Genomic DNA, 20622 nt, shown 5'->3' on the forward strand with positions numbered 1-20622 from the left:
GCCCTTAGTCATTTGCCTTTACAAGAAAATGATGAGCATGTCCTGGTTCCACAGGAACTTGTTTTACTGTTAAATTTCTGAGATTCCTCATCGGTATGGGCTCGACAGATCAGAGACTGGACAAGTCGGGACCCAGTTCTATCTCAAGTACGAGGACAAGTGCTACATGGTTGGTCACAGGAGCCCTTATCTGACAAAATGAAACCGTACTTCAACAGAAGCCATGAAATAACCAGCCAGGATGGCATCTTATTTGGGGAGCACCAGTGATAATTCCTCCAAAGGGAAGGGAGCTACTTTTAATTGAACTACACAGAGCACATCCAGGAATTTCATGAAAGAAGACCTTGGCAAGCAGCCATCTATGGCAGCCTGAGATGGATGGTGAACTAGAGAGTTTAGTAAAGCACTGTGTGCAATGTCAGCAACTGCAAAGGTTGCCAGTGACAGCTCCATTACACCCATGGGAGTGGCCGGGTAGACCCTGGGTGCAGTTACACATTGACTATGTTGGGCCTTTCCTGGGAACAATGTTTCTGCTCATTGTCGATGCCCATTCAAAATGGTTGGATGTATATGAGGTGAAGTCACCAACATCAGCTGCTACAATTGAGAAATTACCTCAGAGTTTTGCCATTCACGGACTACCAGAAGTAGTCATTTCCGATAATGACATGGCATTTACGAGTGCTGAGTTTCAACGGTTTATCAGCCTCAACGGTATCACTCATGTGAAAACTGCACCGTACCACCCTTCCTCAAACGGACTGGCCGAACAGGCAGTTCAAACGTTCAAGGCTGGCATGAAAAACTAACTGGCGATTCCTTGGCAACCAAGCTAGCATGTTTTCTTTTTCATTATAGGACCACCCCTCACACAACAGGTGTCACACCTGCGGAGTTATTGTTGAAACGCGTCTCAGGACGAGATTGAGCTTAATAATGCACAATTTAGAGGGGAAGGTGGAAAAGAGTCAGGGAAATCATAAAACTAGACACGACTGGCATAGTCGCAAGGGCAAATTTACCGTGGGAGAGCTGGTATACGTGAAAAGTTTTGGGGAAGGACCAAAGTGGTTACCAGGTGAAATAAGTGCGGTGACTGGATCTCTATCTTACCATGTGGAGGTAGAAGGCCGGATCATTTAAGGAAGAGAGAGATAAACCACCAAGATTTGGTTCCACCAGTGACCATGACCGGGTCTGCAGTTCCTGTTGAGAATATTGACATGTCTGATGTTCCTGTAAGAGTTGAGGATACAGAACTGCAAGTGCCCACCGAAGTACCTCCAGAACTCCGGAAAAGGAGGTTCCTGACAATGAATCTGAAGTTGTGGAGCTGCAACATTCCACACGTACCAGGAAATCACCTGAAAGACTGGACTTGTAAATTCCTTACCCAGTGTAAATATTATGCTGTCTTGAAAAATATGTACTTGTAAATATAATATGTATAGCCGAGTTAAAGGGGAGGAATGTAGTAATTTTGGTTTTATTTAGTGTGTAATGTACTTTTAAGAATAATACTTGTTAGGCAAGATCACATGATCTGTAGTAACCAATAGGAGAGTGGGGCGGGCTATCTGAGCAGTCAGCATAGAGATAGAGTTAGAGTTGAAAGCACACGTGTATTTGCTGCTGAGTATATTGTAAATAAACTTAATGTTTGCACCCAAGAAGTGTCTGCAGTTCAACTCTATCATTAATTGCACAACTCGGCCACCCTACATCATCAGCCCAATGCTGAATATTGTCCAGGTCTTAAACAAAAACAGAATTACCTGGAAAAACTCAGCAGGTCTGGCAGCATCGGCGGAGAAGAAAAGAGTTGACGTTTCGAGTCCTCATAACCCTTCGACAGAACTTGAGTGAGTCCAAGAAAGAGTTGAAATATAAGCTGGTTTAAGGTGTGTGTGTGTGGGGGGGGGGGGGGGGGGGGGGGGGGGGTGGGTGGGTGGGCGGGGAGAGAGAGAGAGAGAGAGAAGTGGAGGGGGTTGGTGTGGCTGTAGGGACAAACAAGTAGTGATAGAAGCAGATCATCAAAAGATGTCACCAACAACAGAACAAAAGAACACATAGGTGTTAAGGTTGGTGATATTATCTAAACGAATGTGCTAATTAAGAATGGATGGTAGGGCACTCAAGGTTTAGTTGGGGGTTGGGGGGAGCATAAAAGATTTAAAAATATTTTAAAATAATGGAAATAGGTGGGAAAAGAAAAATCTATATAATTTATTGGAAAAAAAAACAAAAGGAAGGGGGAAACAGAAAGGGGGTGGGGATGGGGGAGGGAGCTCACGACCTAAAGTTGTTGAATTCAATATTTATTCCGGAAGGCTGTAAAGTGCCTGGTCGGAAGATGAGGTGTTGTTCCTCCAGTTTGCGTTGGGCTTCACTGGAACAATGCAGCAAGCCAAGGACAGACATGTGGGCAAGAGAGCAGGGTGGAGAGTTAAAATGGCAAGCGACAGGGAGGTTTGGGTCATTCTTGCGGACAGACCGCAGGTGTTCTGCAAAGCGGTCGCCCAGTTTACGTTTGGTCTCTCCAATGTAGAGGAGACCACATTCGGAGCAACAAATGCAGTAGACAAAGTTGGGGGAAATGCAAGTGAAATGCTGCTTCACTTGAAAGGAGTGTTTGGGCCCTTGGACGGTGAGGAGAAACATGATAGGGTCCCCCTTATCCTCACTTATCACCCCACCAGCCTCCGCATTCAAAGGATCATCCTCCGCCATTTCCGCCAACTCCAGCATGATGCCACCACCAAACACATCTTCCCTTCACCCCCCCTGTCGGCATTCCGTAGGGATTGTTCCCTCCGGGACACCCTGGTCCACTCCTCCATCACCCCCTACTCCTCAACCCCCTCCTATGGCACCATCCCATGCCCACGCAAAAGATGCAACACCTGCCCCTTCACTTCCTCTCTCCCCACCGTCCAAGGGCCCAAACACTCCTTTCAAGTGAAGCAGCATTTCACTTGCATTTCCCCCAACTTAGTCTACTGCATTCGTTGCTCCGAATGTGGTCTCCTCTACATTGGAGAGACCAAACACAGACTGGGCGACCGCTTTGCAGAATACCTGCGGTCTGTCCGCAAGAATGACCCAAACCTCCCTGTTGCTTGCCATTTTAACACTCCACCCTGCTCTCTTGCCCACATGTCTGTCCTTGACTTGCTGCATTGTTCCAGTGAAGCCCAACGCAAACTGGAGGAACAACACCTCATCTTCCGACCAGGCACTTTACAGCCTTCCGGACTGAATATTGAATTCAACAACTTTAGGTCTTGAGCTCCCTCCCCCATCCCCACCCCCTTTCTGTTTCCCCCTTCCTTTTGTTTTTTTTCCCAATAAATTATATAGATTTTTCTTTTCCCACCTATTTCCATTATTTTTAAATATTTTTAAATCTTTTATGCTCCCCCCACCCCCACTAGAGCTATACCTTGAGTGCCCTACCATCCATTCTTAATTAGCACATTTGTTTAGATAATATCACCAACCTTAACACCTATGTGTTCTTTTGTTCTGTTGTTTGTGACATCTTTTGATGATCTGCTTCTATCACTGCTTGTTTGTCCCTGCAACCACACCAACCCCCTCCACTTCTCTCTCTCTCTCTGTATCCCCACCTCCCCCCCCGCCACCCCACCCCGCCCCCCACCACACACCTTAAACCAGCTTATATTTCAACTCTTTCTTGGACTCACTCAAGTTCTGTCGAAGGGTCATGAGGACTCGAAACGTTAACTCTTTTCTTCTCCGCCGATGCTGCCGGACCTGCTGAGTTTTTCCAGGTAATTCTGTTTTTGATTTGGATTTCCAGTATCCGCAGTTTTTTTGTTTTTATCTCTATTGTCCAGGTCTTGCTGCATTTGGACATGGACTGCTTCAGTATCTGAGGAGTTGTGAATGATGCTGAAGATTATACAATCATCAGTGAACATCCCCACTTCTGACCTTATGATGGAGGGAAGGTCATTGATGAAGCAGCTGAAGATGGTTCAGCCTTGGGCACTACCCTGAGGAGCTCCTGCAGTGATGTCTTCTTCAGAATAGTACCGTGGGATCATATCTATATGGCTGAGAGAGCAGACAGGGTCTCGGTTTAACGTCTCATTTGGAAGATCTGCTTGACTCACTTATCGGACTTCATGCATACATACGAATGTATGAATTAGGAACAGGCCCATTGATCCTGCTCCACTATTCAATCAGATCATGGCTGATATGATTGTAACCTCAACCCCACATTTCTGCCTACCCCTGATAACCTTTCACCCCCTTGTTAATCAAGAATCTATCCACCTCTACCTTAAAAATATTCAACAACTCTACCTCCACTGCTTTTTGAGGCACAGAGTTCCAAAGACTCATGGCTTACTGAGAGAAAAAATTTCTCCGCATCTCTGTCTTAACTGGGTGATCCCTTATTTTTAAACTGTGACCCCTAGTTTTAGATTCTCCCACAAGAGGACACATCATCTCCACATCCACCCAGCTTTTATGTTTCGATCAAGTCGCCTCTTACTTTTCTAAACCCCAGTGGATACAAGCCTAGTCTGTCCAACCTCTCCTCATAAGACAACCCACCCATTCCTGGTATTAGCCTAGTAAACCTTCTCTAACCCATTTACATCCTTCCTTAAATAAGGTGATCAGTACTGTACACAGTACTTCAGATGTGGTCTCACCAATGCTCTGTATAACTGAAACAAAACCTCTCAACTTTTGTATTTAATTCCCCTCGTACTAAGCCCTTTCTATTTTTTTGCCCCCTTTTGGTGACTTTGCATCATTTTCAATTTGTGGAAGTTGCGTGAAGCGTGAATAGAATTTTGCACGAACGAGCTTTCACACGGCTTGTCCACTGCTCATGACAAAAGAGAAAACGTGGGTCTGTATGATGACATGGAGAGCAAGTGTTGCGGGATGGAAGAAAGGTGGAGGGGGAAAATCCTCTTGCCCAACCACCACATCAACATCATGGCTGAACTGCGTATTGGAAGATGGCATTCCCTTTGTCTCCTGCTAATGTTCATTTCCTGATGTGCATTGTCAGTGTGTACTAAGAGCAGACACTGGAATTATTTCCCTCATTTTAAAGCACAAAATTACTAACTGCGAACATTTATAAGGTATACAGATGAATTGTACTCTAATACTTATAGAATCGAACAACACAAAAGGAGGCCAGTTGGCCCATCGTTCCTGTGCTGGCTCTTCAAAAAGCGTTATCCAATGAGTCCCATTCCCCCTGCTCTTTGCATGGAGCCCTGTAATGTTTCTTTTCTTTACAATCATGTTTCCAGATCCCTTTGTGAAAGTTACTATCAAATTGCATATTGAAATATTTCTAAATCTCATACGTGTTTACACAGGCCTGTCAACTTGAGGGAAAATCACAATAGCAACTGTTACGCAACTGTGTCTCTTGTACTTCAACATTGAAATGTTAGTAAGGAATGTAAGCCTAATGCTGTACAGTCCACTGATATTGTGGGCGCAAAGCTTTTTTTTAAAATTTTACATGTTAGTTATTTTCTCTCCTTGTCTTTCCCCCCCTCCAGTGATATGTATCATTTCCTGGCTAAGAGACCTTCAGCAGAGTGCCAATGCAGCACTGCTAACAGACAGCCACGAGGTGGATGAGAGAAACCCAGGGTGATTCATCCTCCTATTTTCACTCCTTCCTGGTGGGGAAGTGACTTAATTTCCCTGATGAGCTTCCACTAGAAGCTCCTGGCTGTGATCTGCAAGCACACTGGATGGAAAATCCTGAAGGCACTCTCATCTGCGGTAAATGTCATCAACGCATTAACTTCCAGACTCTGCAATCTTCGTGTGACCTTCAGGCAGAGAGGCTGTTTTGACAGAATTCAGAAGCATTGCTGGAATCTTACTCCCACCCTCAGTTATGCACAGATGACAATTTGGTTCTTTTTTGTCTACATTCTTCCATTCACACACCACCTACGGAGATCATTTTTCACGTCCTGTCACCTTGTGGCCTTATTCTGTGTTGGAATTTGGACCAGCTAAGTCAAATTCTGCTTTGTTGCAAGGGATTTAAAAAAAAAATAGCATTCTAAGGATCACAGCTTTTGATTCGGTTTGTTACTTCTGTGAAAAATTAAATCCAACTGTCCAAAGCATGACTGAAAGTGACATCCCAAATATTACCCTAGGCATTTTCCCCAATCAAAGAACTGCATTAACCATTCATATTGTGTAACACAAGTGCTTTTCTGCCTTCGGCACTTTAAGTACTTTAAGGCTTTTATTTCTTGGTCAGTTTGTTTAACCAATTTGATGTTGATGCGGTGGTTGGACATTTTACCTCCATTCACCAGTTATTGGTGTCAGCCCTAGCGTCAATGGTCCACAATTTGAGTCAGACGCTTGGGGGATTTGAGCTCGCTCCCAGAGATTTGAGCACAGAATCTCGACTGGCATGCCCCATGCAGTATGGAGAGCTGCACTGTCAGTAATGCCATCTTTCAGATGGAATGTTAAATCGAGGTGTCGTCACTTTCAGGTTAGGTAAAAGATCCTATGGATACTATTTTGAAGAAGAGCAGGCCTGAGTGTCCTGGAGCCAATACTTATCACTTAATCAACATCACTAAAAACAGATGATCTGGTCATTATCAAATTGCTGCTGTGTGCAAATTGGCTACTGTGGTATCTACACTGCAACAGTGATTACACTTGTAAAGTATTTCATTGGCTGTAAAGTGCTTTGAGGTGTCTGAGGCTTTGAAAGGTCTATATAAATGCAAGTTACCTTCCTTCTTCCTTCAGAGAGAAACTGGCCAAAGGGCCTTTTTTGATCTGGATATTCAGGGGAAGATGTATTTATTGTACATTCCTGGTTGAGCACAGAAGGTGATGGTAGGCTTTCTTCTTGAAAGGATGCAGTCACTGTAATAATCTTAAACAGCAGTGTTGTTAGATTAGGTGTTTTATAAAGATTTAGTATAGTTTTGTGCTAAGCAGAGACCCCTACTTCTCCACAGCCTCAAAAAGGACACTCTTCTCGAACTGGGAAGGAGGGAGAGGAGGAGCGCTGGACATTAGAAACATTATTCCATTATTTGAGGGAGGAAGGAAGGGACCAGGTAAGCACAGATCTGTCAGCTTGACATCGCTGGTGAGGAGGTTTATTCATTTGTGGGGTGTGAGTGATGTTTAAGGCTGGCATTTGTTTCCCATTCCTAATTAACCCGAGAAGGAGGTGGTGTGCTGCCCTGTTGAACTGCTGCAGTCCACATGGTGTAGGTACACCCACAGTGCTGTTAGGGAGGGGGTTCCAGGATTTTGACCCAGCGACAGTAAAGGGATTCCAAGTCAGGATGATGAGTGGCTTGGAGGGGAACTTGCAGGTGGTGGTGTTCCCGTGTATCTGCTGCCATTGTCCTTCTATGTTTTGCAGCTTCAGAGGTAATGTTGAAAGAGCCTTGGCGAGTTGTTGCAGTGCATCTTGCAGATGGTGAACACTGTTGCAGTCACTGGAATCTATCATCCGAGCACTTGGATAAGTATGAGCTGATCAAGGAGAGTCACTATGCATTTGTGAAGGGTAGGCCACATATGACTAGTTTATTGTTTCAGGAGGTCACTAGCATGGTGGTCAGGGAATGTCTATGGATGTTATCTATGTAGACTTCCAGAAGGCATTTGATGAGACACTGCACAGGAAGTTATGAACAAAACTAAAGCTGTGTGGAATTGGGAGTAACCTTATGACGTGAATTGGTAATTGTTTGGAAGGTAGGAGATATTAGAGCATAAGAAATACAACAGGGGCATGCTATTTGTGTCTAAGCTTCTACATCAATTTTACATTCTTGCTCCATATCTTCTGATTCCCTTAGAGTCCAGAAAACTATTGATCTCAGACATAAATAGGCTCAACTATGTCCATCCACAGCTCTCTGGGGTAGAGAATTCCGAAGATTCACAGCCCACCAAGTGAGGCAGTTTCTCTTCATCTCAGTCCTAAATGATCTGCCCCTTATCCTGAGATTATGTCCCCTTTTTTTGGACTCCCCAGTCAGGGGAATCAGCCTCTCGGTATCTATCCTGTCAAGCCCTCTCAGAACATTATATCTTTCAATGAGATCGCCTCTTATTCTTTTACACTCCAGACAGCATGGACTACAGGGGCTGAATGGCCTCCTCCTATTGCCATGTATTTAACTCTCCCATTCCATTTATGTCTGCTCCATGTTTGCACCAAGGTCAAAGTACTCTGCCTACTTGAGGGGGAAGTCATAGAAATACCCAAGTAACATAAAGGGGGAGGAAACCCAATTGTGTGTCTGGCTGTCCTTCTTTCCTGCCCTATGGATTAAAGTACTTTAGTTGTCAGATTGGCTAAAAAAGCTGAGACTCTTCACTTTGATTTACGATTGCTCTAACTGAGGTTTGTAGGGTAGTGAAGGGAATGGATTGTGTTCTGGTAGACAAATTGTTCCAGTTAAGTAAGTTGGGGGGGGGCCTAGTGTCACAGTTTTAAATTGTCAAGGACAGATCCAGGTTAGATGTCAGGTGTTGAGTTCTTTCCCCAGTGAATACCTCTTGAACAGGCTGCCATCTTGCTGATTCACTGAATTCCTTTAAACAAGAGCTGGACCTGTTTCTGCCTGGGCCAGAGATCGCCTCTTACAAAAAGGTAGACACTGCAAGGAATTGAGAGCCAGAGTGACCTCCTGGATTAGTGACAAGTGTTTGTAGGGTAGTGGAGCAGGTTGGGGAAACAAGAGAGGAATGCCCCAGAACTTCCCCTCTTACCATAGGAGTGCTTGAAGTGAATATTACACTTTTAAATAAGGGAAGCTGGATAAACACATGAGGGAGAAAGGAATTGAAAGATCTGCTGATAGGGTGAGAGGTAATAGGCAAGAAGGAGGCTTATGGAGCACAAACATAGTATGGACCAGTTGGGCCGAATGGCCTGTGACTGTGGTAAATTACAACGTAGATGGGGTAGAATTTTTATCCCGTGTCTCGCCTATCCAAGGAGGTCACATGGTGCTTGGGCGGAGCAGAGCATCTGTGTCCTGATACACGAGGTATCACAATTGTGTGGGACTGGCTAAGTGGAGCAAATTCTCTTCCTGTCGATTCAATGTGTATTCCCCAGGTATGGCCGAGGAGTAAACCAGGCTTATTAACACATGAGTTGGTTTTTATTATAAGGCAGCAGCAGCACCAAATGCTGGCAGTGGATTAGTGAACTACGTGACACACCCCAACTCATAAATCTTCTGGACGCCTGGTTAATGGAAATCAAAGTTTCATCCCTCCCACAGCTTGCTCACTTGTGTATTACAGTATTTCAGTGTGCAGTCATTAATGAATAAAAAAGGAATCAATGATGCAAAGCAACACAAAGAGAGTTGTGTGAGTTTTCACTGCCCGGCATGTTTACTGTAGTAGATTGAGGCTTTGGAATGCTGCACACAACCTGCTTTTGTTGGCAAGAGAGAGACGAGCCAGCCAATTGTCATAAAGCAGCAGCTGCCCCAAGCAGCAAAACATCATCAAACTAAAGAGGCCCAGGAGGGAGTTTTTCAAGTTTAATTTACTCAGCTGTTTCAGTTTTACACTGAAGGCCTCAAAAGGGAGTGAGCGTTTAAAAGGTGCTTATGTTAAAAATTGAGCATGAAAGACATGTTCACTTTCAGACCTGTAGCCCAATAATTTGTCATAATGTGCCTTGACAGAACTAGGCCAGCAATTTAAAGCTTTGTTGACTTGCTGCAGGTCTGAGGAGGAGGGGAGGGGTGCTGGAGAAGCATTTTAGGGCAACAATGACCACATGCTAAAGGCTGGAAATTAAGTTCCTTACAAATCTCAATAATAACAGAAAAAATATAAATTCACAGCATCTTGGAAAATGTGAGAGGTGGGAGGGGTCATGAATCATAAAATCATAGAAAGTTTACGGCGCAGAAAGAGGCCACTCTGCCCATCGTCTCTGTGCTGGCCCAAAAACGAGCCACCCAGACTAATCCCACTTCCCATCATTTGGTCCATAGCCCTGCAGGTTTAGGCACTTGAGGTGCATATCCAGACACCTTTTAAATGAGTTGAGGGTTTCTGCCTCTACTCTTCTTTCAGAGAGTTCCAGGCCCCTCCCACTTTCTGGGCGAAAAAAAAAAAATTCCTCATATTTCCTGTAATCTTTCTACCAATCACTTTAAATCTATGCCCCTTAGTCCCTGACCTCTCTGCTAAGGTAAATAGATGCTCCCCATTCATTCTATCCAGGCCCCTCACAATTTTGTACATCTCGATCAGATCTTCCTCTGTTCCAAGGAGAACAGCCCCAGCCTCTCCAATATTTCCCCATAACTGCAGTTTTCCAGTCCTGGCAACATCCTTCTAAATCTCCTCTGCATCCTCTCTATCTTACAATTACGTCCTTTCTGTAATGAGGTGACCAGAACTGCACACACTACTCATGTTGTGGCCTTATACAGTTCCTGCTCTTATATTCTACACCTCAGCTCATAAAGGAAAGATTGCCATATGCCTTCTTAACCACCTTATCGACCAGTCCTGCTACCTTCAGGGATCTGTGGACATTCACATCAAGGTTCCTCACTTCCTCTACACCTCTCAGTATTCTTCCATTTATTGTGTATTCCTTTGCCTTGTTTGACCTCCGCAAATGCATCACCTCATACGTCTCCAGGTTGAATTCCATTTTCCACTTTTCTGCCCACCTGACCAGTCCATTGATATCTTCCTGCAGTCTACAGCAATCCTCCTCGCTATTAACCACGCGGCCAATTTTTGTGTTGTCTGCAAACTTCTTGATCTTGCCCCCCTGCATTTATGTCCAAATCATTAATATATACCACAAAAAGCAGGAAGCCTAGTACTGAGCCCTGCGGAACCCCACTGGAAACAGCCTCCCAGTCACAAAAACACCCGTCAACAATTACCCTTTGGTTCCTGTCATTGAGCCGGTTTTGTATCCAGCTTGCTACATTCCCCTGGATCCCATGGGCTTTTATTTTTTTCATCAGTCTGCCATGTGGGACCTTGTCAAAAACCTTGGTAAAATCCATATAGATCACATCAACTACACTACCCTCATCAATCCTGCTTGCTACTTCCTCAAAAAATTCAATCAAATTAATCAGATACGATCTTTCCTTAACAAAACCATGCTGACTATCCCTGATCAATCTAAGAGACAGTTTATCCTGTCTCTCACAATTGATTCCAATAATTTGCCCACTATCGAGGTTAGATTGACTGGCCTATAATTATTCGGTCTATTCCTCACTCCCTTTTTAAACAAAGGGTACAACGTTAGCAGACCTCCAATCCTCTGGCACCTCACCTGTATCCAGTGAGGACTGGGAAATGATGGTCAGGCCCTCTGCTATTTCCTCCCTGACTTCTTTTAATGCCCGTGGTAACTTATCCACTTTCAAGGACGCTAACCCCATTAATACTTCCTCTTTCCCTATGTTTATCACATCCAATACTTTACACTCCCCCTTAACCACAATGTCTACATCGTCCCCCTCTTTTGTGAAGACACTCAAAGTATTCATTAAGAACCGTACCCACATTCTCCGCCTCCACACTTAGGTTACTTTTTTGGTCTTTTATGGGCCCTGCTCTTTCCCTAGTTATCTTCTTATTCTTAAGGTATTGATAAGATCCTTTGGGTTCTCCTTGACTTTGCTTGCCAATATTTTTTCAAGCCCTCTCTTTGCTTTCCTAATTTCCTTTTAGATTTCACCCCTCCTCTTTCGAAACTCTTCTCAGCTTTCTGTAGTATTGAGTTCTCGGTGTCTGACACATTCTTTCCTTTTCTGCCTCATCTTACCCCGTAAGCCCCTTGAAATCAAGAGGATCTAGATTTGGATACCCCACCCTTTTCCTTTGTGGGAACATGTTTATTCTGAACCCCTTGAATCTCCCCTTTGAATGCCCTCCACTGCTCTGACGCTGAATTACCTTCAAGTCGCTGTTTCCCCTCCACTTTTGCTAAATCGCCCCTGAGCTTAGTAAAATTGGCCTTGACCCAATTTAGAACTTTAACTCCTGTTTTATCTTTGTCCTTTTCCATAATTATGTTAAAACTAACTGAATTACAATTACTAGCACCAAAATGCTCTCCCACTGCCACTCCCTCCACCTGCCCAGTTCATTTCCGAAAACTAAGTCCAGAACTGTGCCCTCTCTGGTTGGATTTGCTACATACTGGCCAAAAAGGTTCTGAATGCACCTCAAAAATTCTGCTCCCTCAATTACTTTCACACTAAAACTATCCTAGATAATATTGGGGTAGCTAAAATCCCCTACTGTTACTGTCCTAGTTTTTTTGCACTTCTCAGAGATTTGCCTACATATTTGCTCTTCTAGCTCCCTCTTCTATCTCCCTATAGTACACTCTCAGTGCGACTGCCCCTTTTTCTGTTCCATAGCTCAATTCTTATGGCCTCACTTGATGATCCTTTTAACATATCACAGCTGTAATTGCTTCTTTGACCAAAATTGTCATCCCTATCCTTTTTCATCCCCCTCTCCATCTCATTTGAAACCCCTGTAACCAGGAGTGTTGAGCTGCCATTCCTTCCTTAAGCCATGTTTCTGTAATAGCTGTGATATCATACTTCCACATTTCTATCTGTGCACTCAGCTCATCTGCTTTATTTGCTTTACTCCTTGCATTGAAGTATATACCCTTGAGCACTTCAAAAGCGTTTTTTTATTTTCTAATCTTTGTTTCCTCTGCCTTCCAGAATCATTCGCTAATTTTCTGCCTTCCATTTTCATTTCCGATTTTGTCCCAACTGAATCTATCTTCAGGTTCCCATAAGACAGTCATATAAGATATAAGATTGTCATTAGTAAATCCAATCAGGAATTCAGCCGAAACCTCTTTAACCAGACAGCGTTAAGAATGTGGAACTTGCGACCACAGGGAGTGGTTGAGGTCAATAGTATAAATATATTTAAGGGGGAAGCTGGATAAACACCTGAGGGAGAAAGGAATAGAAGGATATAGAAGGAGAGATGAGGAAATATTTTCTCACCCAGAGAATTGTGGGGGGTATCTGGAACTCATTGCCTGAAAGGCAGAAACCCTCAACTCATTTAAAAGGTGTCTGGATATGCAGGGCTACAGACCAAATGCTGGACATCGGGATGAGGCTGGGTGGCTCGTTTCTCAGTCAACGCAGACGTGATGGGCCAAGTGGCCTCTTTCTGTGCTGTAAACTTTCTATAATTCCTTGGTATGTTGATAGGGTGAAATGAAGAGGAGGGGGAGGAAGCTTGTGCAAAGCATAAACACCAGCATGGACCAGTTGGGCCGAATGGCCTGTTATGTAACTCTATGGGTTTCTTTTGGATTATGAGTTGATTATTTGCCTAGAGTTTGGCTGTTCCATTTCTTTTAACCATTGAAAAGTGAAAACACAAGACCCAAAGTGCCAGAGGGCAAAAGGGAATTAAAGATATTGGGGGCATTTTCCTCAAGGCCCTGTACTTGGACACTGGACAGGCGCACAGAGTTACATAGATCTACAGCACAGGAACAGGCCACTTGGCCCATATGGTCCAAGCTGGTATTTTTGTTCCACATGGACCTCTATTAATCTCATCCTATCAGCATATCCTTCGATCCCTTTCTCCCTCATGTGTTTATCCAGCTTCCCCCTTAAATTTATCTATACTCTTCACCTCAACCTCTTCTGGCAGCGAGTTCCACATTCTCACCATTCTCTGGGTAAAGACGTTTCCCTTGAATTCTCTGTTGGTGACTATCTTATATTGATGGCCAAAGTGGGTTGTGCCTTTCTAGGTTGAGGTACTCCCAAATTTGGGTGGCTGGGTTGTTAACATGGGTCCAGGTGCCCTCCCCTCCCCAAGGGCCAGCATATGAACATATGAATGTACAAAATAGGAGCAGGAGTAGGCCATTTGGTCTGCTCTGTCATTCAATAAGGTCTTGGTTGATCTGTTTGTGTTTCGAATTCCACATTCCTATCCACCCCCGATAACCTTAGATTCTTGTTAGGCAAGGGAATCAATCTACCTCCACCTGAAAAATATTCAATGACCCCACTTCTACTGTCTTCGGAGGCAGGGAGTTCCAAAGTTGCAAAACCCTCTGAGAGAAAAAATGTCTTCTCATCATCTCTGTCCTAAAAGGGTGACCCCTAATTTTCAAGCAGTGCCCCCTAGTGCTGGACTCCCCCACAAGAGGAAATATCCTTTCCAAGTCCATCTTGTCAAGGCTATTCAGGATCTTTATACTTTAATCAATCACCCCTCATTCTTCTAAACACCAGTGGAAACAAGCCCAGTATGTCTAACCTTGCTTCATAAGACAACCTGCTCATTTCAGGTCAAAAACAGAAAATGTTGGAAAAACTCAACAGGTCTAACAGCATTTGTGGAGAGGAAAACAGAGTTAACGTTTCGAGTCCTTATGACTATTCTTCTCTTCTCTGAAGAATCATGTTTCACCATGGCCTTTCCTCTTCAGGAATAGGAGCTTCCCTAGTGCTGTCCCAGAAAAATTGTATGCCCTACCCTGTACAAAAGAGAGTTTAAAAGACCCGTAGAATCTGGGAGGAAAGGAGGACTGACAGAGAGGAGATCTGGAAAAGGAATGTTCTGAAGAAGAGTCATACTGGACTCGAAGCATTAACTCTGTTTCTTTCTCCACAGATGCTGATAGACCTGCTCAGTTTTTCCAGCACTTTCTGTTTTTATTTTGGAAAGGAGGGTCTAGGGAAGGAAACAACAGTTTGAACACAGTGAAAATGTGACAAGGAATAAAGGCATCCAGCGGTGTTTTGGGGCTTAGACGAAACAAGAGAAAATTATTCAGTGCAGCTCCATTGACAGAAAGAGGATCATGTGAAATATTGCAAAAAGAGATGCCATTAAATCTGTTTTCATTACTGAAAAGTTAGACCATGGCTCATTAAGTTATCGCCCAAAATAAAAAGAAAGAAAAGACTGCACTTATGTAGTGCCTTCCACCATTTCAAGATGCTGTAAAGCTTTACAGCTGATGAAGCACTTTTGAAGTTTAATCACTATTGTAATGTAGGAAACATGGCAGCCAGTTTGTGCACAGCAAGATCCCACAAACAACAATGTGATAATAAACAGATAATCTGTTTTAGTGATGTTAATTGAGGGATAAATATTGGCCAGGACACTGGGGAGAACTCCACTGCTCTACTCCAATTTAGTGTCATGGGTTTGTTTATGACCACGTAGAGAACAGACAGGGCCTTAGCTTAATAGCACATCTGAAAGAGAGCGCCTTCAACACAGCAGCAATCCCTCAGTACCGGCATCGAAGCGTTAACTTGGATTATGTGCTCTTGTCTCTGGAGTGAAACCTGAATCCACAGTCTAATGCCTCAGAGGTAAGAATGCTCGCCACAGAGTTCTAGCTGATACCTTCGAATAGCTATGGTTTAAGAACTGACAGGTATTTTTGTTAGAGGTTATTGGTAGTTTGCTAACAGAATTGTAATACAAACTCCCAGAATCTAAACTGATTAGGTTTTCAATTCACAAATATTGATTCTTTTCATTTCTTGGCATGAAGCAGTAACTAATGATGGTTCTCATTCATGCACCTGACTGTCATTTTACCTCTGTATTGGAACCTGTTTAATCGATGCCAAAACTTTGTATTGATTTGTTTTTCTGGGATTGAGTATACCAGAGCATGAAATTATTAGACCACAAGAGTACAGCATCTATAACTAGTACAACATAAATACCATAAGACCCCATTTGTTTCACATGAAGATAAAGTACTTACTACTTCAAGGTAGCTGCATTATCAGGTCAATAAAAACAAATGAACAATGTCAACTGTACTGAGAGTTAAGACAGTCAAACTGATGGGCCGGATCTTGCTCAAACAATAACCAATGAATGCTGCTATTAATATCTAAATTATCCACTACGATCAGAGGTTCAAGAGAGACACCATAAGTTGTGAATCTGCAGAACTCACTGATTGATATATGTCATTCTGCTGTTTGCTTCACATAAACAGCATCTCACCTTCGGCCTCCTGCTATTGTTAAGAGCTTGCTGGATTTGCACCTTAATTACCCATTAAACTCACTGTAGAAAGTTAGGGTGGACATGCACGTTGTAAGGACTTGTCTAACATTGCTGCCGGTACTACACATTTCCTCAAGATTTAAAAAAAATTAAGTTTTAAATTCTGTCTGTCCTTTCTCTCCCTTTTAATCCAATCTTTCTTACCCTTTTATTTCACATTCAGTCCCTAATTTGACTCGAATTCACCTGATCTTCTGCATCGCCCTTCTGTTTCTTTCTCAACCCTAAATCTCATTGGTTAAGGAGACAGACTGTTGGTCCCATCATTCACTGAGATCCCAGAGGCCCCATTGCCCTCACCACACTGCTACCAGCTCACACTCCCAGCGAGTTAGAAGGTAAAATATTATTTAGTTGAAGGTTGCGAGAAAATGTCTAACAAACGGGGTACACCATGAGATGCTCCTCTGCAGCAAGATTTGGTCAAATGTTTTTACAAGTTCAGCTTAAATGAAGAATACCTCTGTTATCCATTCTTCCAATCTCTAGAAACTGCTGAATGAACATAGACAGGGAAGAACTGATTCAGAATCTGCAGATTTGATCAAATTAAATTCTTTTGTTAACAGTTAATAGATGAAAAGTTTTGACAGAGTATGGACACCAGTGTTACCATGCGCCCACATTCACATTTGGAACTGTATTTGAACGATCATAAACCACAAAAGAGGGCTGGTGCCAAAAGAAATTGGATAAAAACCTGGAAAGCAATAATTTGCAGGGCTATTGGGAAAGAGCAGAGGAGGGAGGGGGGCTTTTTTATTATTCATTCATGGGATGTGGGCTTCGCTGGCTAGCCCAGCATTTATTGCCCATCCCTAGTTGCCCCTTGAGAAGGTGGTGGTGAGCTGCCTTCTTGAACCGCTGCAGTCCATGTGGTGTAGGTACACCCACAGTGCTGTTAGGGAGGGAGTTCCAGTATTTTGACCCAGTGACAGTGAAGGAACGTTGATATATTTCCATGTCAGGATGGTGGGTGACTTGGAGGAGAACTTCTAGGTGGTGGTGTTCCCATGTATCTGCTGCCCTTGTCCTTCTACATGGTAGAGGTCATGGGTTTGGCAGGTGCTGTCCAGGGAGCCTTGGTGAACTCCTGCAGTGCATCTTGTAGATGGTACACACTGCTGCTACTGTGCGTCGGTGGTGGAGGGAGTGAATGTTTGTGGATATAGTGCCAATCAAGCGGGCTGCTTTGTCCTGGATGGTGTCAAGCTTCTTGAGTGTTGTGGGAGATGCACTCATCCAGGCAAGTGGAGCGTATTTCATCACACTCCTGACTTGTGCCTTGTAGATGATGGACAGGCTTTGGGGAGTCAGGAGGTGAGTTACTCATCACACAATTCCTAGCCTCCAACTTGCTCTTGTAGCCACAGTATTTATATGGCTAGTCCAGTTCAGTTTCTGGTCAATGGTAACTCCCAGGATGTTGATAGTGGGGGATTCAGTGATGGTAATGCCATTGAATGTCAAGGGTTGATGGTTAGATTCTCTCCTGTCGCAGATGGTCATTGCCTGGCATTTTTGTGGCACAAATGTTACTTGCCACTTGCCAACCCAAGTCTGGATATTGTCCAGGACTTGCTGCATTTGGACATGGACTGCTTCAGTATTTGAGGAGTCACGAATGGTGCTGAACATTGTGCAATCATCAGCGAAAATCTCCACTTCTGACCTTATGATGGAAGGAAGGTCATTGGTGAAGCAGCTGAAGATGGTTGGGCCGAGGACACTACCCTGAGGAACTCCTGCAGTGATGTCCTGGAGCTGAGATGGTTGACCCCCAACAACCACAACCATCTTCCTTTGTGCTAGGTATAATTCCAACTAGCATAGGGTTTTCCCCCTGGTTCCCATTGACCCCAGTTTTGCTAGGGCTCCTTGATGCCACACTCGGTCAAATGCTGCCTTGATGTCAAGGGCAGTCACTCTCACCTCACCTCAGGAGTTCAGCTCTTTTGTCCAGTTTGAACCAAGGCTGTAATGAAGTTTGGAGCTGAGTGGCCCTGGCGGAACCCAAACTGGGCATCAGTGAGCAGAGATAAAAACAAAAAAACTGCGGATGCTGGAAATCCAAAACAAAAACAGAATTACCTGGAAAAACTCAGCAGGTCTGGCAGCATCGGCGGAGAAGAAAAGAGTTGATGTTTCGAGTCCTCATGACCCTTCGACAGAACTTGAGTTCGAGTCCAAGAAAGAGTTGAAATATAAGCTGGTTTAAGGTGTGTGGGGGGGGTGGAGAGAGAGACAGGGAGAGAAGTGGAGGGGGTTGGTGTGGTTGTAGGGACAAACAAGCAGTGATAGAAGCAGATCGTCAAAAGATGTCACCAACAATAGAACAAAAGAACACATAGGTGTTAAAGTTGGTGATATTATCTAAACAAATGTGCTAATTAAGAATGGATGGTAGGGCACTCAAGGTACAGCTCTAGTGGGGGTGGGGAGAGCATAAAAGATTTAAAAATATTTAAAAATAATGGAAATAGGTGGGAAAAGAAAAATCTATATAATTTATTGGAAAAAAACAAAAGGAAGGGGGAAGAAACAGAAAGGGGGTGGGGATGGGGGAGGGAGCTCAAGACCTAAAGTTGTTGAATTCAACATTCAGTCCGGAAGGCTGTAAAGTGCCTAGTCGGAAGATGAGGTGTTGTTCCTCCAGTTTGCGTTGGGCTTCACTGGAACAATGCAGCAGGCCAAGGACAGACATGTGGGCAAGAGAGCAGGGTGGAGTGTTAAAATGGCAAGCGACAGGCGACCTGCGGTCTGTCCGCAAGAATGACCCAAACCTCCCTGTCGCTTGCCATTTTAACACTCCACCCTGCTCTCTTGCCCACATGTCTGTCCTTGGCTTGCTACATTGTTCCAGTGAAGCCCAACACAAACTGGAGGAACAACACCTCAACTTCCGACTAGGCACTTTACAGCCTTCCGGACTGAATATTGAATTCAACAACTTTAGGTCTTGAGCTCCCTCCCCCATCCCCACCCCCTTTCTGTTTCCCCCTTCCTTTTGTTTTTTCCCAATAAATTATATAGATTTTTCTTTTCCCACCTATTTCCATTATTTTTAAATATTTTTAAATCTTTTATGCTCTCCCCACCCCCACTAGAGCTGTACCTTGAGTGCCCTACCATCCATTCTTAATTAGCACATTTGTTTAGATAATATCACCAACTTTAACACCTATGTGTTCTTTTGTTCTATTGTTGGTGACATCTTTTGATGATCTGCTTCTATCACTGCTTGTTTGTCCCTACAACCACACCCCCCCTCCACTTCTCTCTCTGTCTCTCTCTCCGCCCCCCCCACACACCTTAAACCAGCTTATATTTCAACTCTTTCTTGGACTCGAACTCAAGTTCTGTCGAAGGGTCACGAGGACTCGAAACGTCAACTCTTTTCTTCTCCGCCGATGCTGCCAGACCTGCTGAGTTTTTCCAGGTAATTTTGTTTTTGTATCAGTGAGCAGGTTATTGCTAAGCAAATGCCGCTTGATAGCGCTGTTGATGATCCCTTCCATTACTTTACTGATGATGGAGAGTAGCCTGATGGGGTGGTAATTGGCCAGGTGTAGAGGACATATCTGGACAATTTTCCACATAACCGGGTAGATGCCAGTGTTGTAGCTGTACTGGAACAGCTTGGCTAGGGGCATGGCAAATTCTGGAACACAGGTCTTCAGTACTATTGCCGGAATATTGTCAGGGCCCGTAGACTTTGCACTATCCAGTGCCTTCAGCCTTTTCTTGATATCACGTGGAGTGAATCAAATTGGCTGAAGACTGGCATCTGTGGTGCTGGGGACCTCCAGAGGAGGCCAAGATGGATCATCCATTCAGCACTTCTGGCTGAAGATTGTAGCAAATGCTTCAGCCTTATCTTTTACACTGATGTGCTGGGCTCCTCCATCATTGAGGATGGAGATATTTGTGGAGTCTCCTCCTCCAGTGAGTTGTTTAATTGTCCACCACCATTCATGACTGGATGTGACAGGACTGCAGAGCTTAGATCTGATCCGTTGGTTGTGGGATCACTTAGCTCTGTCTATCATTTGCTGCTTATGTTGTTTGGCATGCAAGTAATCCTGTGTTATAGCTTCACCAGGTTGACACCTCATTTTTAAGTATGCCTGGTGCTGCTCCTGGCATGCCCTCCTGCACTCTTCATTGAACCAGGGTGATACCCTGGCTTGGTAGTAATGGTAGAGTGGGGGATATGCCAGGCCATGAGGTTACAGATTGTGTTCGAATACAATTCTGCTGCTGCTGATGGCCCACAGCACCTCATGATGCCCAGTCTTGAGTTGTTAGATCTGTTCAAAATCTATCCCATTTAGCACGGTGGTAGTGCCACACAACACAAAGGAGGGTATCTTCAATGTGAAGCTGGGACTTCATCTCCACAATGACTTGCAGTGGTCACTTCTGCTGATACTGTCATGGACAGATGCATCTGCGGTAGGCAGGTTGGTGAGGATGAGG

General features: G+C 44.1%; 1 protein-coding gene across 2 annotated transcripts in view; it reads right to left on the minus strand.

Moving 5' to 3' along the window:
• fgf14 (fibroblast growth factor 14) overlaps nucleotides 1-20622 on the minus strand; it is a 213966-nt gene that overhangs the window by 17702 nt on the left and 175642 nt on the right. The window lies entirely within an intron of this gene.

The sequence above is a fragment of the Carcharodon carcharias genome, chromosome 11, assembly GCF_017639515.1.
Source record: "Carcharodon carcharias isolate sCarCar2 chromosome 11, sCarCar2.pri, whole genome shotgun sequence".
In the NCBI taxonomy this organism is placed as follows: Eukaryota; Metazoa; Chordata; class Chondrichthyes; order Lamniformes; family Lamnidae; genus Carcharodon; species Carcharodon carcharias.